General features: G+C 36.4%; 1 protein-coding gene across 8 annotated transcripts in view; it reads right to left on the bottom strand.

Moving 5' to 3' along the window:
- The window catches only part of RALYL (RALY RNA binding protein like), a 685749-nt gene that overhangs the window by 461632 nt on the left and 196282 nt on the right, over positions 1-27835 (bottom strand). The window contains exon 1 of one of the 8 annotated variants that reach the window (XM_027580106.2): positions 16660-16758. The exons of the other annotated variants lie outside the window; for them this stretch is intronic. The gene's annotated coding sequence lies outside the window, so the exon portion shown is untranslated. Of the gene's footprint in view, positions 1-16659; positions 16759-27835 lie in introns of those variants that run through there. 8 annotated transcript variants of the gene reach the window in all.

Raw genomic sequence — 27835 nt, 5'->3', positions numbered from 1 at the left:
ATATATGACATTCAAAGAAAAATAAGGTTAAAAATGATAATATATGCCAGCAAGCACACTCTATGCTACCGACTTAATGATGAAGGATTTGGTTCATGACTTAAAATAGGAAATAAGAAACTGATCTTGATTACATTAGGAACTCCCTATAATAACACTCATTCTATATGTAAATCATTTGCAAAATGAAGATTATCTATTCAATTCATATAAAACCTTATGCATTTCTCCTTCACTTTGAGTAAAGCATAAGGTAAAAGTTGTAACAATTTGCACTTTTATGCATGTTCTAACTGAAGATTAACTGTGTTTGACAACTCTAAATATAAGGCTCTCTACAAGGAATACATTCCAGAGAAGGTTTAAAAAATAAGGCAAAGTGAGAGAAATTCTCTCTTCTCATGTGCAAACATATAATGAAAGATGTTAGAACATCTAACTAAATTATGCTGTCCATCAGAAAGCATATCTAAATATATAGTTTAGGTATTGACAAAGGTGTGTCTAATAAGAAAGGGGAAGTATTTTTCCCTCTATTTATAAACATATAGTGCCTGGTCAAGATAACACCTACCTTTTTTCCAAGAAACTTAAATATTTCTAAATAAATATACATCATATTCATTTATAATTCTTTAAATTAATGAAGGTGTTGCACAAGATAGAAAGATAAATGATAAATAGGTAACTGAAAAAATATAAAAACTTTAGAAAGCACCTAAATCTTTTTAAATTCCCAGAACTTGCTCTTAGTGGTCTTAAAATGAGCAGTTTTGCTGGAGACTTCTAATTTTGACAGTGCATTTTGAAGAACTAGAAAAATTTCATTTCAATTATATATACCATTATATATTTAGTATTTATATAGTTATATATATATAATTAGTATAAGATAACAGTAAGAAAGGAATTATAGTAAATATTTCTTTAGCACAAAGCATTTATAAATCCTTTTTCTATCTCTGTTGCATTCTTTCTTAGTTTTTCTTTTTGTTTCCTCTTCTCTCCTTTCCCTTCAGCAAACTTGCCATCTATCCTCCAAAGTCTGAAGGGCTTTGCTTTCATCACCTCTTGTTAAGCACACCATTACTAAATACACCTTGGAATTTGGGGTCAAGTATTTTTACTTTGTACTGTGTTCCTCTACTTGAGCCCAATTGCTTGTACCATCAACCATAAGAGGATCATAGTTACTTAGGCTTTTAATGACAAAGTTTTTCCAGCACACCTAAATCTATTTTCTCTCTAAGGAGCCAAGAAGACATCTACCTAATTGCTTTTAGCATAAAAATTATTTGGGAGAGATTGTGGTTTACTTTTATCATTAATATAAAGGCTGAAATCTATAATTAGAAGGTTATTAAAGAAGTAAAAATGGGACCTTAGTGTCCCAACTACTGATAACATTTTATAGTGTAAAAGCCTCTGGGATTAGCAATTCACTTGTGATATATAAATGAAACCCACGGTAAAATCTCCCTAGACCTAAATACCTTGCTTTACTTAATAAGGTGTCCATATGAGAAGGAAAATCTAAGAGAATTTTCTGGTAAAGAACATATATAAGGCTTTGTCTCTTATTATATTCAGAAAATAAAACATGACTGCTTATCAGAAAAAATAGAATTCTAGTGCATGCCTACTTATCCGTAACACTTGCTTTATTTTCCAAATTTGATCACACCCCCTCAGTCCACTTCCCTTCCTCTTTATATAGTTTGTAGTTTTGTTTGTATTTTTTTATTTGCTTAATATTTGTTCCTCTGTTGACTATAAGGAATATATTTTTAATTGTCTTTGCACTCTAAAACCAATCATTGTGGATAAGAACTAACAGGGTCTCAACAAATATTTGCTGAAATAATGAGTGTTGAATACAGCGTAACTAGTAATAACTAACATTTTTAAGTGCAAGCATGCACCAGCACTTCCAAGCACTTTACCCATATTAATGGACTTTCTCCTCTTTCCCACACTGGCAATAGATGATCTAATAAACCCCCATTTTACCAATGAGGAAACAGGGGCAAATTTAAGTGTCTGGGTATCTGTCACACAGCTTGTAAGTGGCAGAGGTGAGATTTGAGCCCAGGGAATCGGGGAATCTGCCCCCCTTGGCTCCTAACCACTATTTTATGCAGTTATTTTTGGATATTAGAAGACATGACAATTTCCAAGAGTTGGAAGAATATCTTGTTTTCAAAGGCATGTAATTATACTGAAAAAAAGTAGTTAAGTAAATAATCCTTGGTTGAATCTTTGCCCACTATTTAGTAGGGAAAAAGAGAAGTAATAGTTAACATTATTATGTGCCTGGCATTATGCTAAGTGCTTTACATAGATTATCTCATTTAGTCGTCCTTGTGGTGAGGGCCCCGCTTGCCAGAGTAACTTGCAGACAGACACTTGGTAGAAAACCACTGAATGGAACTGCTTGTTCTAAAGAACAAAACCAGGAATAAAGTGAAAGCAGTTCAATGTTGGGGCGCCTGGGTGGATCAGTCCTTAAGCGTCTGCCTTCAGCTTGGGTCATGATCCCAGGGTCCTGGGATCAAGCCCTGCATCGGGCTCCCTGCTCAGCGGGGAGCCTGCTTCTTCCTCTCCCACACCACCTGCTGTGTTCCCTCTCTCGCTGTGTCTCTGTCAAATAAATAAATGGAATCTTAAAAAAAAAAGAAAGGAGTTCAATGTCCCCCATATTGAGTGGTTGGAGGGAGAGGGAATAGAAAGGGTGTAGGGACACTGAAGGGAGCAGTGAAACACTGGAATAAAACGAAGTCACTAAAAATTAAAAAAAAAAAAAAAAAGGAAACTGGAAATACCGGCTGATCACTAATCTGAAGCTTCATGAGTAGTGGACCCCAGCAGCAAGAGGTTATTTTTTCTAATCATGCTCTGCATTTCGGGCATGAGAGTGAAAAACACATGCGAGAGTGAGTAATCTTAATGACAAGAGCATGGGGAAAGGTCATGTATAAAATATTTGATTTGCTCATTCTGAAAAGAAGATATGTTTTTTGGGGGACAAAAATCTGGTTATTGCCAATTCCCATCCATATGGTGTTTATTTCATTTTTAGGCAAATTTTATTTTTATTTTTTTTAAAGATTTTTTATTTATTTATTTGAGAGAGAGAGAGTGAGAGATAGAGAGCACGAGAGGGAAGAGGCTCAGAAGGAGAAGCAGACTCCCCGCCGAGCAGGGAGCCCGATGTGGGACTCGATTCCGGGACTCCAGGATCATGACCTGAGCCAAAGGCAGCCGCCCAACCAACTGAGCCACCCAGGCACCCTTAGGCAAATTTTAGAAATAACAAGTGTTATCTTACTTTCTAAATCTAGAATAAGATCATTTATTAATTTTGGATGCTTTTGAAAAAAGAAATATCTTTCACTTTCAGTAAAAAAGCTGGAACTTACTGAAACAAGATTCTCCTAGAGTTTACTTCCCTTCTCATTTTGTATGTATATCATAAGCTGGGAGTTCAAACAGAAAATAACTACATTCTCCTACTTCATTCTTAATAATATATACTTTAAAATTCCAACTTAAATATTTGCATAGTGTTTTCTTTGAGGCTTAAGAAGAAGACAATGATTAAATAGATGAACTTTTCTCAAACATAGGAAATGACTCTTACTAAATCAATTTTTTTACTTACCTATCAAATACTCAAGAAGTTAACATAATAATCCTGCAGTATGTCCAAGGGGTCATTCCATTTTAGAATCTGATCTCAAAAATTAATAAAAGACAACATATTGTAAATAATAACGTCTTGCTCTTTTAACTGGCTTATTGCTTACAAGTTTATGTTTGAAAAAAACAAAACTGGGGAGCTTGGGTGGCTCAGCCAGTTGAGCGTCAGACTCTTGAGTTTTGGTTCAGGTCAGGATCTCCAGGTTGTGAGATCCACCTGCTGTCTGGCTTTTTGCTCAGGAGGGAGTCTGCTTGAAGATTCTTTCCCTCTGCCCTTCCCCTCCCCTTGCACGTGCACTCTCTCTCTCTAAAAGAAACAAATAAAAAAGAAAAGAAAAGAAAAGAAACCAAAAATAACAAGGCAATGAAAAGAAGGCTCTTTTTCGTTGAAAAGAAATAATACAATGATGAGAGCTTATTTATTGTGTGCTTAATAGATGACAGAACACTCTTTTAAGTATTTTAGATTAAAACATTAAATAAAATCATTTACTTACTCATAGAAAATTATGCAGTCATTAATATTATAAATCCTATTTTACAGATGAGAACACTAAGGAGTGGAGTGGTTAGGAATCCACTAACTAGTCCATGTTCCACAAGCTAGGGAGTGTTAGCATTAGGATTTTAATCCCAGCAGTCTCATTAGAATATAGATTTCTTTTTTTTTTCTTAAAGATTTATTTATTGGGCGGGGGAAGGAGAGAGAGAGAGAATCTCAAGCAGACTCCACACTGAATGTGGAGCCCACACGGGGTTTGCATGGCCCTGAGTTCATGACCTGAGTCAAAACCAAGAGTCTGATGCTTAACTGACGGCGCCACCCAGGCATCCTAGAGGACAGATTCTTTTTTTTTTTTTTAAAGATTTTATTTATTTATTTGTCAGAGAGAGAGAGCAGAAGCAGGGGGAGCAGCAGAGGTAGAAGCAGGCTCCCTGCTGAGCAAAGAGCCCGACGTGGGACTCGATCCCAAGACCCCGGGATCATGAGCTGAGATGGAGGCAGCTGCTTAACTGAGCCACCCAGGGATCCCTAGAGGACAGATTCTTAATATCATTTAATACTGCCTCTCTTTTACATAATTGAGAACAAAAGAGAACACTTAAATATATGTAAATTTGGGAGTAAATAAACTATTAAAGCATTTTTTTCCTGTTTAACAATTAAACACCTATGTCTGACACTCCTTGAAGGAATCATCAGTAATTTCAAATAAAAATAATATTTAACTACCTCCAAAAATATCAAAATAGCTGTTTTTGCTCTTATGCTTTCCAGAGACCATATTAATGGAAGATTCTGAGGTTCTGTGGCATGACCATTTCTCAGTTCAGCTCCACACTCAAAGAACAGCTTGCCATTTGTTCTACAACATTACAGAGTCATTAGAATATAAAAGAGATAGTCTGGCCTGGAACACAAAACTTCATGGAACACATACTTACTTCTTAATAGGTTCAGAAAAAAGAGACTTTATGCTAAAAGAATGAATACAGATACCTGTCATTAGTGTGTTAAGATTTCATTCTGGCCTTTAGAGCCTTAGCTGAAGTGAATATTGTTGTGGAAGATGATAATCTTAGGTACAATACAGGGGAAGTGAATGAGGGGACAGGAGTCATCTAAATCACTCCTTTTTGAAAAATGTCATCAGGGCACCTGGGTGGCTTAGTCGGTTAAGCATCCAACACTTGATCTCAGCTCAGGTCTTCATCTCAGGGTCGTGAGTTCGAGCTCCATACTGGCCTCCATGTTAGATGTGGAGCCTACTTAAAAGTAAGTAAACAAGTAAGTAAATAAGTAAGTAAATAAATAATAAATAAGTAAATAAGTAAATAAATAAAGTAAAAACTTGAGTAAGAATCATTAATATACAGAAAATATTGTTTATTTTCACTGGGCCTTAGATTTCTTAGTCTGTAATACAAGACTATATTAAATGAGGTCTATGACAGCTGTCCTCCTTTAACATTCTATGATCCCAAACCTTAAAATTAGGTGGCCCATTCATCCCAGTTTGCTTGAAACTATCCCCTGTTTCACCTGTTGTCCTGGAGTAATTATTATTATTTTTTTAAAGATTTTATTTATTTATTCATGAGAGACAGAGAGAAAGAGAGAGAGGCAGAGGGAGAAGCGGGCTCCCTGCTGATGCGGGACTCGATCCCAGGACCCTGGGATCATGACCTGAGCCAAAGGCAGACGCTTAACCATCTGAGCCACCCAGGCGCTCGTCCTGGAGTAATTATTAAAAGCATCCCTTCTTCTCAGTACTATCGAGTTTAGATAATAAATTATTCACATTATAAAGAATCAGAGATATATGAGTGTTAATTTTCACTTATTTATCTAATAGTACCTAGTATAAAATTCAAATAACTTTGTATATATAATGGATAAAGTAATGCATATTACACATGAATAAACTCAAAGAAATACAAAAAATCTGCCTTGATATACATTTAATATAATTTCCAATATTAAAATATTTGCTAGTAAAGATGGTTTATGCAAGATTATGCATGATCTAGTGATGGGTAGACATGGCTTTTAATCCTAATCATATACTCCTTTATGTCAAACCTACATTTTTCCCCATAAATTGATATGAAATTATGCTGCTACTTTTTCCATGTGAGTATGGCAATTATATCACTATGCTAAACATTCAAGGGTGACATTCTTCCAAATATTCATAGAAAAGTTTAATGTATGATTTAATAGCTTCTCTTTTTTTTTCCTACATAGTAATGCTATACATGTAGGTTGCTAGATTTAGCAAATAAAAATATACAACATCCACTTAAATTTAAATTCCAGATGAATACTGAATAAGTTCTTAGCACATGTATGTCCCCAAAATAGCATAGGCGTCCTCTATTTTATCTGGCGACCCTACCTACATGAAATTCTTATTCTGAGAATTCTTGACTGATGGCTACAAATACTTTGAAAAAAAAAAAAAAACAGATTATGTCCATGTCTTGGTTCTGTCAGATAAATTGGCTCTGTGCCCTTCGGTAATGTATATAACCTCATTAAGACGCAGAATCCACATCAATAAAGTGACAACACTGGTCTCTAACTCATAGAGCTGTAGGGAAGATTAAGTGTGATGATGTGTTTAGTCCATAGTAATGACTATGAGCTATAATCATATTATTATTTCTAGAGAAAGATGTACAAAATATTTCAGTCATTTTTCTAGAATGAGTTTTAACAAACTCACCAAAATCCATATTCTCCTCATTTTTTCTGAGTACATAGCTAGGCTATATTTCCCCAGTTTTCTTGCAATTGAGGGTGGTGCCTCAATGGCTCAGTCCAAGATGTGAAATGCCAAAGTACTGTACCCCATTTCTAAGCCAGATCCACACAATTCTTTCATGAGTGGACCTATGAGCTTTTTGCCCTTTACACTAGCTGGAATGGAGACTCCCTCCCACACCTAACAGGTCAACTTTGCAAGCCGTTGACTGTCAGATCAGACTAAAAAAAATCACTGATCTTATCCAATATCCAGTTTTACTAATAATTTCCAGAATACCAGTAATTATAAAAGGCAAAGCAAGGCAAGGCCTAGGACCACACTAGGATTCACTCTTGCCCAGATTTAACATGGGTGGTTGTTTTTTTTAAGATTTTTTTTTTTTTTTATGTCAGAGAGAGAGAGAGAAAGAGAGCTCGCACAAGCAGGGGGACCAGCAGGCAGAAGGAGAGCAGGCTCCCCACTGAGCAAGGAGTCCGATGTGGAGCTTGATCCCAGGACCCTGGGATCATGACCTGAGACGAAGGCAGCCACTTAACCGACTGAGCCACTCAGACATCCCTTAACATGGGTTTTTAAGAGAGAAATGCAGTCATCACTTATATAAAAGAGAGCTTTTGTCATGAAACATCCATTTTGTGCTTCAACTGAAATGTAGTTTATATGACATTTTCCAGTGAGGCATGCTCCATAAATGTATAGATTTTCATGCAATCCTAGTCAGATCGGGACCATTTCATAGATTAAAGAAATTCCCGCGATGGTAAATATCCTCATTATAGTGTTTTCCAAGAGGCTGGCCACTAATGAGCTTGCTTACAGGAAATCTGACTTGTTCATCGTTCTTTCCTTTTGGGGAATCCCCCCAGTGAGTAGAGTATGCATTACAGACCTGTAGCAAATCAAAAAGCCAGTTGATGAAGATGGAAGAGCCTCAGCCTGCCTGGGTTCCTGGTTGGAGCAGAGATGCCATGGGAACTTGTTTACCCACCCCACGCTAACAGAATGAAAAAGAAAGAACTTTTTTTTTAAACATTTTATTTATTTGAGAGAGAGAGCACAAGCGCAAGCAAGGGGAGGGGCCAAGAGGGAGGGAGAGGGACAGGAGGGCTCCCAGCTGAGTGTGGATCCCACGCAGGCTGATTCCAGGAGCCTGAGATCACGACCTGAGCCCAAACCAAGGGTCTGATGCTCAACCGACTGAGCCACCCAGAGGCCCTAAGAAGGAACTTTCTATTATTGTGTGCCACTACATATTTTTGGGTGATTTAAAGTGATACCATTACAGGTATAATTAAAATGATAAATACATCACAACCTTTCTTTTCAAGTAAGGCAATATTTCATAGCTTTCTTATTCCTGGATTATTAGGCTAATGATTATAACATATTTTGAGATACGTTGTAATGGATGGGAATGGTCTCTGGACACTGTCTTGGATATATTTTATTTATATTTTGTCATTTGTCTTGGACAATTTATTTACCAAGATTAATTTCTCCATCAGTATGCATAGCTAACATTATTACTGTGATTGTTATGATGAAAGACATATCAAAATATCTTATTGATGGGACCAGTTTCACAAAGTGAATGAACTTTAAAAAGATATATATATATATATAGGAATATATATCTTTTACATATCTATATATAGATAGATATTTAGGGAAATTGAGTCTTTTTTTTTTTAATTTCTACTTTAAAATTTCATTTTCCAGGGCACCTGGGTGGCTCAGTCAGTTAAACGGCTGCCTTCAGTTCAGGTCATGATCCCAGAGTCCCGGGATTGAGTCCCACATTGGGCTCCTTGCTCAGCAGGGAGTCTGCTTCTCCCTCTCCCCTCACCCTGTTCTCGTGTTCTCTCTCTCTCTTAAATAAATAAATCTTTAAAAAAATAAAATTTCATTTTCCATTAAAAGTTGATTCTACATTCAGAGAACTGTTTCTCCCCTGCTCTTGTAGTTAAAGATAAAACAACATAAACATATATATGTATTGTGTGTGTGTGTGACACAGACGTAGGAAAGTTAATCATATCAAGAGTTATGTAAAAATGCATGAGACACCAAATCTGTTCAGTCTTTATTCCAGATATTTTCATTACCTCTGCAAATTATTTATCCTAACACTGTTTGCCACTGGTGATCATTGTTGAATCTGGGTACTAGTTATAGGATTATAGGATTCCTTCAATCATTATCTCTACTTTTGAATTTTTTTGAAATATATCATAATAAAGTTTCTTTTTAAAGTAACGCTCTGTTCATGCTTTCTTATTCTTTGAAACTCTAAACTATTAGCCATGATGTGCAGAGGCGGCAAGTTGTGCAGTGGCGAGGTCTTTCACCACCAGCTATGCTAACAGTAAGAACAGAAACCACTAAAGGCATTTACCACTGAAATTATACAAGTAGGTGTATACATATACCACGGAGATCAAGTTGTAACACCAGTCTAATAGATATATTTGAAAAAACAACATTTAGTAATTATAATAACTAACAAGTACTGAGCATTTATCATTTGTCAGGCATTCTCTGGATGGCCATTCATGCAGAGCCTGATTTCACCTTCAAACGAAACCTATGCTGTATGTATTATTATCATCCCGATTCTATGGAAAAGGAAATGGAGGAATAGATTACATAGCTCTTCCAAGGCCACACAGCTTATATTTTAGTTCTAGAACACTTTACACACAATGATAGATAAATACTGTATCAGTCTATGTATTGGTATCATTTAGAAATGTGTTGGAGGGCGCCTGGGTGGCTCAGTTGGTTAAGCAACTGCTTTCGGCTCAGGTCATGATCCCGGAGTCCAGGGATCGAGTCCCGCATCGGACTCCCTGCTCAGCAGGGAGTCTGCTTCTCCCTCTGACCTTCCCCCCTCTCATGCTCTCTCTCTCTCTCTCTCTCTCTCATTCTCTCTCTCAAATAAATAAATAAATAAATAAATAAGTAAATAAAATCTTTAAAAAAGAAATGTGTTGGAGATCCATTCAAAACTATTATAACTTAATAACAAACACATAAATGACTGAATTGAAAATGATCAAAGGGAACCCTTGCCCAATGTAGTGGGATTTTAAAATGGCACAACTGCTATAGAAAACAGTATGGTGGTCTCAAAAATTAAAAATAGAGCTACTTTAAGATTCAGAAATCCCACTTCTGGTTATATACTCAGAAGAACTGAAAATGAGGTCTTGAGTAGACATTTGCATACCCATGTTCACAGAAGCACTATTCACAATAGCCAAGAAATGGAAGCAAACCAGACGTTCATCAGCAGATGAATGGCTAAAACAAGGTGGTAAAAACAAGATGGAATACCATTCGGTCTTAAAAGGGAAGGGCATGCCATGATATGCTACAGCCAGGATGTACCTTAGGATATTATGCCAAGCAAAACAAGCCAGTCACAAAAAAGACAAATACAGTGTGATTCCACTTAGATGAGGTATCTCAAGTAGTCATATTCACAGAAAGAGAAAGTGGAATGGTCGGGCGCCTGGGTGGCTCAGTTGGTTAAGCGACTGCCTTCGGCTCAGGTCATGATCCTGGAGTCCCGGGATCGAGTCCCACATCGGGCTCCCTGCTCAGCGGGGAGTCTGCTTCTCCCTCTGACCCTCCCCGCTCTCATGCTCTCTCTCTCTCATTCTCCCTCTCAAATAAATAAATAAATCAATCTTTAAAAAAAAAAAAAGAAAGAAAGTGGAATGGTGGTTACCAAAGACCAGAACTGCAAGAGGGAGAAATCAGTTGTTACTGAATGAAGACAGAGTTTCAGTTTTGCAAGACAAAAAGTTTTGGAGATCTGTTGTAAAGCAACTGAAGTGTATACTTAAAGTACACACTTAAAAATGGTTAAGATGGTAAATTTAATTTTATATATATTTTATCAAAATTAATTTTAAAAAAATGGCCAAAGGATCTAAATAAACATTTCTCCAGAGAAGATATATAAATGGCCAATAAACATAAGATACTCGACCTTGTTAACTATCAGGGAAATGCAAATTACAGCCACAATGAAATACCACTCCATACCTACTAAGATGACTATAATAAAAAAGATAATAACAAATATTATTAAGGATATGGAGAAATTGGAACGCTCATATATTGCTAGTGAAAATGTAAAATGTTGCACACTCATTGAAAAACACAGTCTGGAAATTCCTTCCAAAAGTTAAACAGAGTTGCCATGCTTTCCAGCAACTACACGTCTGAATATTCACCCAAATAATAAAAACATATGTTCACATGAAAACCCATACATACAAATGTTTACTGCAGCATATATAATTGCCAGAAGATGAATCCAGATGAATCCAAACAATCCACATATCCATCAATTGGTTAATGGATAAATAAAATGTAATAATATATCCATATAATTTAGTTTAATAGTGTTCAACAATAAAGAGAAATGAAGCTCTGATACATGCTACAACATGTATGAACCTTAAAACATTATGCTAAGTAAAAAAGTCAGTCACAAAGGACAACATATTATATGATTCCATTTTTATGAAATGTCTAGAAAAGACAACTCCATAAAGACAGATTATAGAATAGTTGTGTGGGGCGAAGACAGATGGGGGGTGGGGATGGTTGGGGGATACTGCAAAGGGTGCAGAATTTCTTTTTAGAGTAATGAAAATGACCTAAATTTGATTATAGTGATAAATGTACAACTCTGTGAAATATTAAAAACATGGAATTATATATTTTATTTTATTTTAATAATTTATTTTTTAAAGATTTACTTATTTATTAGAGAGAGAGAACGAGCAGAAGGGGCAGAGGGAGAGAGAGAGAGAGAATCCTCAAGCAGGCTCCCCACCGAGCCAGGAGCCTGATGTGGGGCTGGATCCCAGGACACTGCGATCACAACCTGAGCCAAAATCAAGAGTCTACTGATTAACTGACAGAGCCACCTAGGTACCCCAGAATTAAATATTTTAAGTAAGTGAACTGTATATGTGAATTCTATCCCAATAAAGCTTTTTTTTTTTAAGGAATGTGTTGAAAGAAGCTTTCAAAACTTAAAACAGAATAAAGTTTGAAATGTATCTTAATAACATTCAAGGAAAAGAATATGTAATTAATATTGTAGAAGAGGATGGTTTTTTTCTATCATCTATTCATACATTGAAACATATATGTGTGTCTACACAGAAGGAGAGAGAGAGAAGAAGGAGGGAGAAGGGATGAACAATACTGGCAATGTTTCTGTGTTATTATGCAAGTTTTCTTCTCTGTTTTTGGATGTTCCAAAGTCTATTAAAATTATTCTATGTCTGCCCCAGCACTCCTTTGAAGATTATATTTGAGAACTAGAAGCTTTGACAGTATAATCACCCATCATCTCCTTTCAATGCCACAGAGGACAAATCCCAGCAAGTCCTGAATGCATGAGGTTCTATAATGCTTCTAGAAAGCACTGGTATTTTATTTATTTCAACATGCCTTATACTCTTAGGCTCATGGTAGTTGAAATGTTTCCTGATTACATAAACTTAATTTAAGTATTCAGTTTTGATGTTCCTGGGTAAGTGGTTATATGTGTATGTTTGTATAAATGGTTTATTCAAAATTGTGATATTATAGCAAAAGAAAATGCCCAGAAGTGTCACCTCTTATTTTCCACTTACCCAGCACTTTCTGATCCAGCATATATTTGAATATATTTAACCTAATATTATATTCCCAAATGTTACTTAGTATACCAAGAAAAAAGTAAAGGGATTTTTTTTTTCATTTATTTTCATCACCATCCATACCTTTATCACCCCCCACCCCCCGCGCCCCAGGATTTCATATTGCCAAAGTGCTTTTCAGAATGGGTGTACTACCCAAGGTCACAGAGGAAATACAACTGGACTTCCCAAATCCTGGAAATTCATATTCTAACTGGAAGGAAGAAATAATAAGCACCTAGACACACATACATATATAACATTTAGATAGACACAGAGAATTCCAGAACTGTTAATTCAGCTATTCAACGTTGACACTATTTGTGTAGCCATTTAAGAATGCAGAAAAACCAATGATCTAAAGATACATTAACATATACCTGATAGTCCTTACTTAACAATACACTGTGGCCCAAATTCAGAATAAAATAGATGGTATAGCTAACTGAACTTTTCCTATCTTTCCCCTTTTCTTTTAGGTCCTAAATGGCATGGAATCATCTTGTTTCCTTCATATTTAGTAAAAACCTGCAATTCTCTTGCAACGTCTTTCTAGCTTATCACCATTACCCAACGAGCATGAAAACACACGTGGATCATTAAACTCACAAAATTTACAATAGTTTCACCAATGTGGTTTCAAATAATATTCTAAAAAAAGGACTAGTATATTCAAGGAAACAATTCTATTCTCTTATTAAAACTTTAACATCAAAAGCTATCTTTAAAACTATAGCCCAAAGGATATAGGAATCCTTTGAGAAGAGTTGAAAATCTCAAAGTGCATGTAGGTTCTAGAAATAAGTTCTAGAAATGATACTGGCAGCAGCTACTTACTACCAACATCTAGCAGGAGTTGAGTACTTCCTGTTCCTTAAAGCAAATACAATTAGGCTGTGGGATAATGTTGATTCCTTCATAGCATATGAACTAGGGCAGTGGGCTAGTGATACCTGATCTTGTTTCAGGCAACTGGTAGGGAGCTGATCATATATATATATATATATATATATTTTAGAGAAGCCCTGAAAGCTACCTTTATTTCTAGAAAAATCTTTGTTACCATAGGGTAGTCTGCATACTGAAATTTAAGTCATGGATTCAAGATACATCCAACAAGAAAGGATATTAAAGAACAGGTTTCATAGTCTACTTTTAATGGAGCTCCTAAAGTGAATTAATCATAAATAAATAAAGTTAGGTTGAATCACAGGCTTGTTTATCTCAAGTAGCATGTCTATCATGGTGATATTTTTGTGGGTGAGGATAAGTCACTCTTATTTCATTATTTATTGTCTATTTCTCTATAGAAGCATCACTTTAATATAAATAAAACAAAACAAAAGCCTTCTCTATTTTCAAGGCCCTTTGCCAAACCTGATATGGAAAAGCGAGCAACATTTTTCTCAAGTTGCCTATGGCTTTGGGGATTATTCAAACTTGTGTTCAAGAGAGAGATTACATAAAGGCTATCAAGAAGTAGGAAGGACTCTGAGCTTAGAGTAAAGTGAGAAGTTTACAAAAGTGACTTCATAACGGAGAGGAGATGTGAGCTGAGCCTTAAAAAATAAACAGGATTTCGACCAGGTAATTGTGAGAGGTGCTCGAGGCAAAAAGAGAATGAGCAAATCAAGAATGAAAATCCTACTGTATGTTAACTATACTGAAATTAAATTTAAAAAAAAGAATGAAAATCCTAATCAGAAAAGAAATTAGTTTTACCACAGTGTTTTTCAAACTTCAAGGACACGATCCATTACAATATTTCTCAAAAAGGATGCTGCTGACCTTTTACATGAGAATTTTTTTCCATCTACAACAAGATGATTAACAATATCCCTGGCCTCTAGCTACTAAATGCTCGTAACAAGGTCTCCTTTATTCTTTCAGTTATGGAGAAAACCCCAAATTCCTTCTTATGTTTTCAAATGCCCCCTAGTGGTAAGCCTTCCCCATATCCAACCACTGAATCAAGAACTCTTACGAAGTTTCTTTTCCAATAGAAGGTAATAAAACAGAATGAAGGAAGGAAGGAAGGAAGGAAGGAAGGAAGGAAGGAAGGAAGGAAGGAAGGAAGGAAGGGCAGGTGGGCATTAAGTGCATTATAGTAGAAAGGGTTACCAAGTAATAAAGGACCTTGTCATAACTGACTGCTGACCTGTTGAATTTTAGAGATGACAGAGTTCTGATTAAGCACAGAATCCCAGTGATTTTAAAATTTAATATTTTACCAGCACATCCACTGAAGAAAAGTTTTAAAAATCACACACCCAGTTTCACAGGCATTAAAGACCAGAGAACTTAAATAACTTATCAAATTAAGGGATGTCTGCTATAACTAAAATGAGGAGTTATTAAAGATTTTTGAGAAAGGATAGCTTAATTACATATATCCAGAAGAATGTTATTAATTCTCAAAAATATATTTCCTTAAACAATCAAACAAATGGCAAAATTTCCCTATGTTTCTCTGTTAGCTGACATCTGAACAATGAAAATCCTCTAAGGGAATTTAAACTAATGGCACCTCCATAGCTCTTCCATAGCTTTTTCTTGCAGGACTTAAACACCTTGTTTATCTTTAAATTTTTATGTGTAATACTGACATACACTTCATCCCCTATCCCTTAAAAATGACCCAAGTCTGCCTTATAATATGGCTGGTGCAATCACGGACCAAATACGAAGCTGGTTTCGAAGTGTTGCCTCAGCTCCCTTCAGCAGGTGCCATCACGCTCATATTCATGGCCATGAGACACTAGTGCTGTAGGCTAGATCTTAATACATTCTTCTAGCCCCACAAATATTGACCTCCTCAGAACTCAACTTTTCCCTTGGCTTATGAGTCTGAACATTCTTCTGATTTCAGTATCTCCCCCAGGCCCAGGTAGGAAGCTCCTTCTTCTGTCCTGACACCAGACAGACCACATGACTGGGTTAATGGGTAGGTATTTGGCATGAAAGGGTAATATGACAATGTAGTTCTGTCCTCTGCACACTTACAGTCTCTGATAAAACCTGAATAAAATTGAAATGAATAAAGGAATAATCATGCATATAAATTAATGCTTCTGAAAGCAGTGTGGCTTTGTGTAGAGTTTAAAACCAGAGGCTGATGGTGATGGGTATTAAAGAGGGCACGTTCTGCATGGAGCCCTGGATGTTATGCACAAACAATGAATCATGGAACACTACATCAAAAACTAATGATGTAATGCATGGTGATTAACATAACATAATAATTAAAAAAAACAGAGGCTGAAAGCTGAATACAGTCATACAAATAGGTAAAGGTTGACCAGTGTCCAGTTTAAACGTAAATGAATTTAAATTCATTCATTATACTGGGTAACTTCATAAATCTCTGTTCTTATACATGTTTGAATTTGTAATCACTGGCTGAGTACTTAAGAGCATGGACTCTGATGTCAGACAGACCGATTCAAGACTGTGCTCTGCAAACAACTTTCTGGCTCTAAAATGGGATGCTACAGAAACTATAACATGGAGTCATTGTGAGCATTCATGTAGACAATGCACGCAAAGTACCTAGCACACACTCTAACACATAGTGATTATTAAATATTAGTTCTTATCATTCTTTAGTAAATGGAACTCCTGCTACTTAAAAAAAAATCGTGTTAGAGCAGAGTACGTGAATAAAACGCTTTGCCACCTGGGCATAATTTCATGAACATAATTTTATGTAGACTGCTTTAACAGAAAGTGACATTAGGGAAGTGAATTTTAACAGATGACGGAACTATAATAAGATTTCCTTGGATTGCTTTTTAAATGTGCTACATTGTACTCAACCAATTCTGCCCATTAGTTCCAAAGCAATATAGTTTCCAGCCATGTGTTCCATATATTGGTTTTTCAGGTATGTAAACTCCATGAGCTAAGTGTTTAAAAATTAAAAATAAGACACAGAATCCCCAGGAAGCGATGACTACTATGAAAGAAGAAATCAGGCTTACCTTGAGTTATATAAAAATGAAATGTTTCCTAGGTCCTCTTATCTTTCACATTATTTGTTGAAAGAAGAACTCAAAACTTACAACCTCATTTTATCCCAGAGAAACATGCAGGCTAATTTTTTTTGTTGTTTGGTATATAATACCTGAAAAATAATAGAGATTAATAATGCATTGGCAAGGTTAAATAAAAAAAGGGAAACTTTACCTTGTAAAATCAAAAACGTTCTGTAAACTGAGAAGTGGATTAGAATGTTCAAAGTGCTTGGGGACCAAGCATTCTGTAAAGTCTGATTTATACTACAGGCCTCATAATGCCTGCCTACTTCAGAAGGACAAATAGTTCCACGCTGAAGTCCCAAATAGCAGCCCCAGAGCGTTAACAGCAAATGTCTTCCATCTTAAGAGCTGAGTCTGTGCCATTCCGAACGCTTAAAATTCTGAGCATTTAACACTTCTTGTTGCATCTAAATCCAGATACAAAAACCTTCAAATCAAACTATTTACCTCAATGGAAATCTGACTTGAATAATTCATAAGGAGGAAGAAAGACGGCAATGAAGAAAGCCAAAGAGAGTTTTAATGAACTCTCGAGTTTCAAAAATAATGGCACAGAAGTTATTACAGTTTTTCCCCTCACCCTGTAAAACAGAGTATCGGCCGCTCTAATACGGAATACTCCTAGCAAACAGAAGGAGCAATAAAGGGTTCAGCTTTCTACTTGTCTGCAATTGATATACTAACAGCACCACACAATTATTACCAGGAGAGGCTCTTTTTGAATGTGTGACAGTCAAGGAAGCATCGGAAGTATTCACATTCAAATGTTTTATTTTTATGTGGTTTCTTAAAATTCCAGTGGTATCTGGAGTCTCAGTTAAAAAGAACTGTAGCGGCTCTGGCTTAAGTGACACCAACACCTGCTTTTCTTAGCTCTGCCCCCTTGAAGACACTTATTTGGCTTGATGTGTAGAGTTAGCAGCTATCCTACTTAATGTTTCCCTGGAAGTAATAAAAAGGTTTCGCATTCTGCTAATAAATAAGCATCTGTTCAGTGATTCATCTGGTGAATGAACCTAGGATTTTTATTAAATTAAAAAAAAGAGGCCATTTGAAGGGTTATTGCTATGTAGGTTTGTATTAGTCTCTTATTGCTGCTATAACAAATCATCACGAACTTGGTAACTTAATAGAAATTTAGGGGCGCCTGGGTGGCTCAATCAGTTAAACATCTGCCTTCAGTTCGGGGCTCAGGTCATGATCTATGGATCCTGGGATGGAGCCCTACGTCAGTCTTCCTGCTTAATGGGGAGTCGGCTCCTCCTTCTCTCTCTCTCTGCCCCCACCCCGGCATTTGCTCTCTCTCTCAAATAAATAAATAAAATATATTTTTTAATGAAGATTTTATTTATTTCTTTGACAGACAGAGACACAGCAAGAGCAGGAACACAAGCAGGGGGAGTAGGGGAGGAGAAGCAGGCTACCCCCCGAGCAGGGAGCCCAGTGCGGGGCTCAATCCCAGGACCCTGGGATCATGACCTGAGCCGAAGGCAGACTTAACTGACTGCTTAACCGACTGAGCCACCCAGGCGCCCCAATAAATAAAATCTTTAAAGAAACACACACAATTCTCGGGGTCAGAAGCCCAAATTAAATCTTATGGGGGCTAAAATTAAGGTATAGACAGTGCTGCATTCCCTCCAGAGACTCTGAGGAAAATTCCTTTCCTTGCATTCTCCACCCTGGCGAGGATGTCCCCATTCCCTGGCTGGAGCCCCTTCCTCCATTTTCAAAGCATATCATTTCAACCTCTGCTTCTTTATCCCATCTTCTTCCACCTTTGATCTTCTTCCTTCCCTCTTTGAAGGACCCTGTGATTATACTGGGCCCAACTGGATAATCCAGGATTATCTTCCATTTCAAGATCCTTATCTTAATCGCATCAGCAAAGTCTCCTTGCCATGTAAAGTAACCTATTCACAGGTGCTGGGGATTAGGAGGTAGACATCTTTAGGGGGCCATTATTCTGTCTACAATGAGGTTGTAATAAGGTAAATGTTTAATGGAAATAAATTTATATATTAGATAATTGGCCCCATATGGCTTGATTATAAACAACACAGAAGACAATCTCAGTAATTGAAACAGGAGCAATTTTTTTTCAAAGTAATATTTTCTAAAACCATGTTTCATGAAACTCTAAAAAGCCTACTGACAAACTTTAAAAATACATATAATAAGTTTATGTAAATTTCTGAGTTGCTACTCTCTGTTAATTAAGAATAATGGATACAGACCAAAACCTCAATGAGATATCACCTTATACCAGTCAGACTTGGCTAGTATCAAAAAGACAAGATGTGGAGAAAAAGGAACCCTTGTTCCTTTTTCTTTTTCACACACCCACTGTGAAAAACGGTTATGGAGACTCTTCAGAAAGTTAAAAGCAGAAATACCATTTGATTCAGTAATTCCACTACTAAGTACTAAAACAAATTAAAACACTAATTCTAAAAGATATATGCACCTTTGGTTTGTTTATTGCAGCATTATGTATAATAGCCAAGATAAGAAAGCAACCTAAATGTCCATCCACAGATAAAGGGATAAAGAAGATGTGGTGTATAGACACAGTGAATTAGTCATAAAAAAGAATGAGATCTTGTCATTTGCAACAAGATGGATGGACCTAGAGAGTATTTTTTTTTTTAAGATTTTATCTATTTGACAGAGAGAGACACAGCGAGAGAGGGAAGACAAGCAGGGAAGTGGGAGAGGGAGAAGCAGGCTTCCCGCGGAGCAGGGAGTCTGATGCGGGGCTTGATCCCAGGACCTTGAGACCATGACCCGAGCAGAAGGCAGACGCCTAACGACTGAGCCACCCAGGCGCCCCAAGACCTAGAGAGTATTATGCTAAGTTAAATAAGGCAGACGGAGAAAGACAAAAACCATATGATTTCACTTATATGTGGAATCTAAAAAACAAGACAAAATAAAACAGACAGACCTATAAATAAATACAGAGAATAAACAGGTGGTTGCCAGAGGCGAGGTGGGTAGGGGAATGAGCAAAATGGGTGAAGAAGAGTGGGAGATACAGGTTTCCAGTAATGGAATGAATGAGTGACTAAGATGAAAGGTACAGCCTAGGGAATAGTCAGTGGTACTGTTACAGTGCTGTATGGTGACTTGTGCTGAGCATAGCATAACATATAGAGTTGTTGAATCACTACTTGTATACCTGAAACTAACGTAACAATGCAGTTCAATTATATTTCAATTAAAAAAGAGAGAGAGAGAGAACTGGGTATTTCAAATATAGGTAAGATCAAAATATCTATATCAAAGCAATTTTCATTCTTTGTGTGTGTGTGTGTGTGTGTGTGTACGCATCTGTCGGTCTGTCTGTTATTTCCCCTTCTGCTCTGCAAGTGCTTGGATATCCAGTATCTGGAACACAGATAAGTTCTTTTCAATGTTTATTGAATGGATTAATAAATGAATGAGTGAATGAATGAAACTATTGCAGATGGCTATATGTTAAAAGGCAAAAATCAACTTTATCTTTCCAGAATTTTAAAACAAAATAACATTGCACGTTGAAATATTAAATGCAGAACTGAGATTCAATCAATTTCTAAGAACTAAGTGTGCCTGGCTGGCTTAGTTGGTACAGCATGTGACTTGATCTCGGAATTGTGAGTTCCAGCCCCATGGTGGGTGTAGAGATTACTTAAAAATAAAATCTTTAAAAAAATTTTTTTCTAAAATCTTTATAAACGCTTTTTTACACAAGTCTCATTTCAAATACATGATAGTATTTTTTTAAAAAAGTCATCACACAAAACTGAATAATAAATTTCAGGTATAGTTTAATCTATGCAGAAAGAAGAATTAATGAATGAATAAATAATAAATAAATAAATATAAATACCATAGATATTTTATAATTATTGAACAGTTTTAAGTAGTTAGATTTTAACTAGCAGAATGATATTCATGAATGTTCTTCTTGAAAATGAGAGTTTACAAATGATCTAACAGTGGTTTTAATATTATTTAACCGTACTTACTTTCACAGTTTCATCAAAATAAGCATGAAATTGAAATTGAAAGAAAAGCACAGGAACACAGTTTTGGTACCTCATGGTTCCTTTATATATTTCATTTAACATGAGTCAGGTGATTTAGCAATAACATAATCAAGGTACTCAAAGCAAAAATCTCCACCACTGCTCAATATTAATGCAAGTCTAAAAGAGACCCCTGAAGTTGAATTGTCATGTATTACCCCCTCTGCAAAGAAAGAGATATTTCTTATCTTTTGAATAAAATGTGTCACCAAACAAAAGCATTTAACAGCTTTCTCAGATAGATTTTTTCTTATAGTTATAAGTATGCAATGTTTAGCAATATGCTATAATGCAATCTTTACCTGATATAAATATGATGCTTATTTACTGAAGATAAATCTATAAATGTTTTGACTTTGAATTTTAATGACTTAATTAATAACAAAATATACTTTCTTTGATGATTCCCCATACGTGCAAAGGATTTCCCCAAGAAATAAAAGTAACTCTAAATACATTTTTCCCTAAGTGAACAATTCTTACAAGTTCACAAAGAAATAGAAACTACTATTTTTTAAAAATCATAGCATTTTCTAATTATTCTCCTTAAGAAACATAATGAAACTAAGTTCATTTTTATTTTGGTTCACAGATTTAGCACAAAATATATTTTTAACGGAAAGATCAACTTTGTTAATTCTGCTTGTTAAAATAATACATGTTTCTGGCAAAGCATTCAGAAACACTGACGATATAAAGAAGAAAATAAAAATCATAACCCATAGGCAACCACTGTCCACATTTAATGTGTATTTTTTAGACTCTTATCATAAGCCCACTTTTCTCTATTGAGATACAAGTATTTAATGGTTTTTAAAATGTGTAAGCTTAAGCTTTGTGCATTCTTTGTCTCTGTATTTTTTGTCACATTTTATTTCGACCACAACCACTGCTGCATTTCCAATACAAAGGTAGAATAAAAACATAAATATAATTTCCTATGTATTTTATTAATTAATTTTTGGAGTGGAGTTATCTTCAATAACTTGGAATTTGAAGCTGAAAATACTTGAAGATTCCTATGACCAACTATTTATACTTGTTTTCTTTTTGTAAGAAGAAATGACAATGTAATTAGCTCTAAAAAATCTTCAATATAATCTGTAAATGAAACAATTCATCATCAGCACTTGCTCTTTCCTTTACATTACAATAGAAATTTAAATAAATGGCATTTTATTATTTTTCTGTTGAATAACATTTAACACATTAAAAATATTAACATGATCACCAATATTCCTTATAAACATCAAAGAAGTTAAAAATGTATGTTGTCTCCTGAGGTAAAATCTAATGATAGAGAACATTCATATGAGGATAAACTATTTTATTTAAATTCATTCTCTTCCCTTTTTGAAAATGATTATGAAATAAAAATTCCTAGAATGAGAAATATCAATGATGAAATACTTAAAAATTAAGTATTACTGCAAAAACATTACTTCATACATCTTTTCTCAGGGATGTAAGTTTAAGTATATTAATCTTTTTTTCTTTTAATTTTTTTATTAAGTACAATTGACATATAACATCATATTTAAAAATACTGACCTTAATTTATAGGTCACTTGCTAAAATGCTCTTGCTTCTAAAATAAATATTCAATTCTTAATATGATCTTGTCTTAACTTGGAAGTTGATTAAAACAGTTTTAGATGTAAATGCATTTTTTTAGTTGTAAATATATTCCCTGTATTTAATTATTGCTTTGTTGCATATAGATTCGTCATTTAGCAATTAAAATATTTCTCTTGTGCTTTGATATTAATTTTTGCAAAATGTGTACTAACTGTTCACTAACTCAGTGAGTTGTGAGGAACGTGTTCGAGCTTCTCATACGCATCCAAATTAGGTCCTAGATCAGGATTGCTTATAAATTAACTTGAGGTAAGAAAAATATCTATGGATCATCTTCACTGGAAAACTTTTCCTCCGGATGACTGACTTGTTATACGGTTATTCAGTTTTGTGTGATGACTTATAACCTAACGAGTGTGTCAAGAAGAGATGCTTGGGAGGCTTGCAATCATGTTATGTAGGGAACATTTCTGGAAACAGAGAAGGCTGGAATGTGCAGGGGAGGGGAGGATATGAAGGCAACACATGCATTGTCTTCAGATGTAAATTAAAAGCAAGTCTAGCATTTGGAAGTGAATACAACCTGATTAGTAAACCCCAAGTTTTCCAACTAAGTTCAACAAGGAAGAAGTTTCAGAGATGTACATTTTAGGTCAGGAATGAGATCTGTACAAGGATAATAACAAAATATAAATGACTTCTATTGAATGCCCACTATTTGCCAGATACCACGCTCTCGGAACTTTACATTCATTATTTTGTTTAATTTTAACAACTTGATCATGTATGCACTATGATGATGATGATGATACCTGCCTCCTGGTATTGATGTCCTTGTTTATTCCTTTCTCATGAGTAACTTCGTTCTAACCAAGAGTATGTGACGGTGTTGAAGGGATGCCATTTCTGTGTTTAAATTATCAAAGGTTGTGACTTCATTTTCTGAGCTGACTCTATTGCCTTCTCAGTCTGCACTCATCGATGAAAGGGTCATATTGGAATGGGTCACTTGCCAAAGAACCGAAAGCAGCTTCCACCAACAGCCAGCAGGGAACTGAGGCAGAGGTGAACAGCACTCAATATACTGTATTCTGCCAACAACAACATTAGTGAGTTTGGAGGCAGACCTCTGACCAGCTGAGCTTTCAGATGAGAAATCCCAGGTCTGGCTGACATTGTGATTGCAGCCTTGTAAGACATCCTGAAACAAAAGATGCAGGTAAGCCGTGTCTGGATTTCTGACCCACAGAAACTGTGGTTTGACAAATGTGTGTTGCTTTAAGTCACTAAATTTGGGGGCAATTTGTTACACAGTAATAGCTAAGAACTAATACACTTCCTCAAGGCAAGGGTTATGCCTTTTACTTGACTTCATATATCCAGCAACAAGCAACTAAGTGAACAGTGAATGAAGAATGAAGAGTGAAGGAAGGAAGGAAGGATTACACTAAACGGTCTTTAAGATAATTTGAATTTAAGATTTTATTGTTCCATGTAGAACATAATTAAAGTAGACTATTTACCACGGTTCTATTCACTTTACAGAAAAAAAATAATAAAGGTGAAACAGTCTAAATTCAGTAATAAAGATTTTTTTTCTCTTTCACTCCCCCGGGTTTATTGAAATATAATGTAGATAACAAAAGATTTGCCCACTATAATTATACTATTTGGTAAATTTGGGAAGTGGAAAATATTCATGTAACCACCATCACAATCAAGATACAGAGCATTTTCAACTCCTGAATAAGTTTCCTTGTGCCCCTTTGCAGTCAAGCCTCTTCCCCTCATGCAATTACTGATCAGCTTTCTCTCACTGTAGTTTCACATTTTCAAGAATCTCATACACGGAAATGTATTTTTAAGTGTCTGATGTGTGCTACACATCACTAAGTGCAAAGATATCAGAATATATAAAATAGCTGTAGCTATTTTTAATATTTTTGTTTTTCACTCATAATTTTATATGTAAATCTCTTCAATAAATTCTCTCTACAAGTATTATCTATATGAAAAGGACGAAACATTTCCAATGGTATTTTTACTAATTGAGCATTAATAACTTAACCTGACTGAGAGGACAGTTTCTAAAATTCCCCAAACATCCCTGAGATTTATCCAGATGTTCTTTCCCTCTGAACATTGAGAGAAAAAGGATAACTATTGTACTATATTAAGCTATTCTTTATTGGCCATTTATCAGCATTTTTTTTTATTTAAAAGCTGAAAGAAAGTTGAGGCTATAGTGAAGCAGGAAAGGATTCTATTCAAAGTCAGAATTCTCTAGATTTTGCTACAACTTGGCTCTTTTAAATTGACTCTTGTTGATTAAATTTTCAACCCTGACACAATCAGCCTTCTTTTGAGAGCTTGGTATTTCCCCTGGCTGCATGTAAGAGACATGCAGTCATCCAATAAAAATGCTAAAGACATTTCCTTGAATATAAAGGTTGATGATGGATGGCTGAATAACAGGGAGACCCACACACTCAAAGCACTCGACAAAACTCAACACTCGCCACCATTTGCTAGGAGTAGTTGTATCAGCTGAGTTTGAATTCCTCCAGTCTTTCATTTAGCAAATATTTATGGAATTCTCACAAGGAGCTAGGCACTGCTTTAGCTCTATCAAATATTTCTTAAACTGGCCGAAAATGACTAATAGTTACTAGCTCAAATACAGGAGTCAATTAAGTTGGATAATCCTTGATATGTCTACAGCATCAAACCTCCATTTTCCATTGTATGTTACCTAAATAAATCCCAAAGAGTGCCACTGCTATCTATCTCAACTTAGAGATGCCCTTTGGTAACCATTTACAAAGGAACAATCACATTCTGAAGTAAACAGTACAGTGAACAGAACAGTCAGTTTGGGATTACACTAACCTAGATACAAATTAAGTTTGGACTTTCACTAAATAAGTTTAGTGGCCATAGGAAAGATAACCTGACTTCTAGAGTCACAGTTGCTTCAGATGTAAATGAGTGCTTTATATATACAGAGATGTGGAGCAGGGCTTTTCCTGTTTTTTCAAGTATTTCAGCTAAAACCTAAAAGTGAGAACAATAGGAGAAAAGATTGTGCAGAGCAGCTATTCGTACCTCTCCTAGGATTTCCTAACAAGCAGCCTAACTGGCCACTAACATGGCACCTCATCTGGCCTATCAAGAGCAGAATTATGGCGTGCATTAAGAGAAAGTCATGGAGGCAGTGAGATTACCTAAGGGAGGGGTTTGGGCTTATCTCCTCTCAGGCACGCCTGTTTCACTCACATATCCAAGGGGACAGAGCTAACAGATCTCAGAGTAGTGAGTGGGGCACTTTTGAGACAAAAAACTAGTGAGTCAGTTCTGACCCTAGGCTTGCCGGCTGCAGAAACGTGCAGGCCAATGGCGGCATGACCACTTTGAAGAGTCTACAACAAGCTGACATGCGTGCCTGGAGTATGGAGGCGCATGTGAACACTGATGGCTGCCCCCTTCTCTGCGGGAGAATTCGGAAAGCAGGATGCTGACTGCCACAGTCCACACCAGCAAGAGCAAGAAGAGAGGACGGCAGACAGGGAGACAGATCTACATTCCAATACCTGACGCGACAAGAAGGCCTGCATTTCCTACGGACTCAGGGCGTACCACAGAAAGTAATCTGCTTTCTTTATGGGATCCTACTGAGAAGAATCGCCTGCCAAAGTAAGAGAACCTGGCAGAAGGAGGTTGTGGGATTGGCTGCTGTGGGCTGGAGCTGGGTGAGAATTAAACTGCTTCTGTCCCTTGTCAGAAAGCTGAGGTCCCAAATAGCAGTGGGTACGGTGGGGTGGTGGGGAGAGGCAGGGCTCTAAAGAGCCTACCAGCACACCCCACAATGCAGCCAGCTCCGGCCAATGACAGAGGCACTGATGACTGACAGCGACTAGAAAAATCCCAGTCAAGTCAAAAACAATTCTGAAATGCTGGGCAAGAGCCAGTGTCAGGCCTCAGCTGAGGGAAAGGGACACATTTTGAATTCCATTCGCGTTAAGAACAGCCTAGAACTTTTAATAACTGAAAATAAATTTTAATTATTGAAATTAACTTGTGCTTATAACTGATTGTCTGAAACTATGGCCTCTGCCTAACACGGATCAAACTGCAGGGTCATAAGATTTGATAACATTGTTGAAGAGAAAAAAAGTAAAAGGGCTTTCTGCTTATACTGGCTTTGAGTTCAGACCACTGAATAAAATCATTACATAAGGATTACAGATAATACATGTTAAATGCCTACCAGAGTACCTGGCACACAGAAAATGAGTTTAATAAATATGAGTTATTGTTAGTTTTAGTACCATGTCTCTGGCACTGTTAGTTACTTTACTTACATACATTACCTCTAATCCTCCCAATAAATCTACAAGGTAGCCATTATTATATTTATTTTATAGATGAAGAAAGAGAGGAAACAAAAATGAAAGAGGCACTTTGTACCCTCAGAAGCTTAATCTAAGGCAACCAGAGTCGTACATTAATGGTACTGACAACTCCAATAGAGAGTGCACAAGATGTTGTCTGAGGCCAGCTCACACCGCACGGAAGCTTTCCCAACGGATCTGGGCCCCCAAATAGAGGACTCAGTTACCCAGGTAAAAAGGAAGGACAAGATATGATGGCTTTCCAAGAGGTTCAGAATGGCTGAAGTATAGGAAGGACAGAAGGGAAATGAGCTGCATGATGGCATGATATAACAAAAGGCCTTGTGACCCTCCTTTGTCATTTGCTCTAAAGGCGAAGTGGAGCTGAGGGATGAAGTTAAGTAAGAGAGTGGTCACCAGTGGGTAGGGATCTTTACCTGGAGCCCAGAAGTATGGTATTGCCATAGCACAGTCCCCAGTTGCTGAATTAGTCAAACCCGTGAGCTCTCTGACTGCCAGTATCCTCATCTGTAATGCTCGTTATGGCCCACATTTTGTAAATGGAGTAAAGATAACACCTACCTGGTGGAGCCACACTGAAATGCGAAGTTAGAAAGTGCTACACTGGGGCACCTGGGTGGCTCACTCGGTTAAGCAACTGACTCTTGGTTTCAGCTCAGATCATGATTTCAGGGTCATGAGATCAAGCCCTGCGTCTGGCTCTGTGCTTAGCATGGAGCCCACTTGGGACTCCCTCTCCCTCGGCCCCTCCACCCTGCTCTCTCTATCTCTCAGATAAATAAATCTTTGAAAAAGTGCTACATATGTGTTACATTATGAGCTCAAACGGTGAAAGTGTTAGTCAATTCTCCCTGACTTTATTAAAATAAACAATTCTATTACCACTGATTAAATTTCTCTGTGCTCTGTTGCATGGAAGGCATCAAATAAATTAAAAAATATATATTCCTTGTACTAGTCTAAGAATCTTCAGCTGGATTCTTAAATTTCTATTTCTACTATAAATTCTAACAAAGGCAAAAGTAGAAAAATATGGCAGGAAAATCAGGAGGGTTA

This window comes from Zalophus californianus, chromosome 4, assembly GCF_009762305.2.
Source record: "Zalophus californianus isolate mZalCal1 chromosome 4, mZalCal1.pri.v2, whole genome shotgun sequence".
NCBI lineage: Eukaryota > Metazoa > Chordata > Mammalia > Carnivora > Otariidae > Zalophus > Zalophus californianus.
Note: the sequence above shows the minus strand (reverse complement) of the source record. Positions and strands in the feature narration are given on the sequence as shown.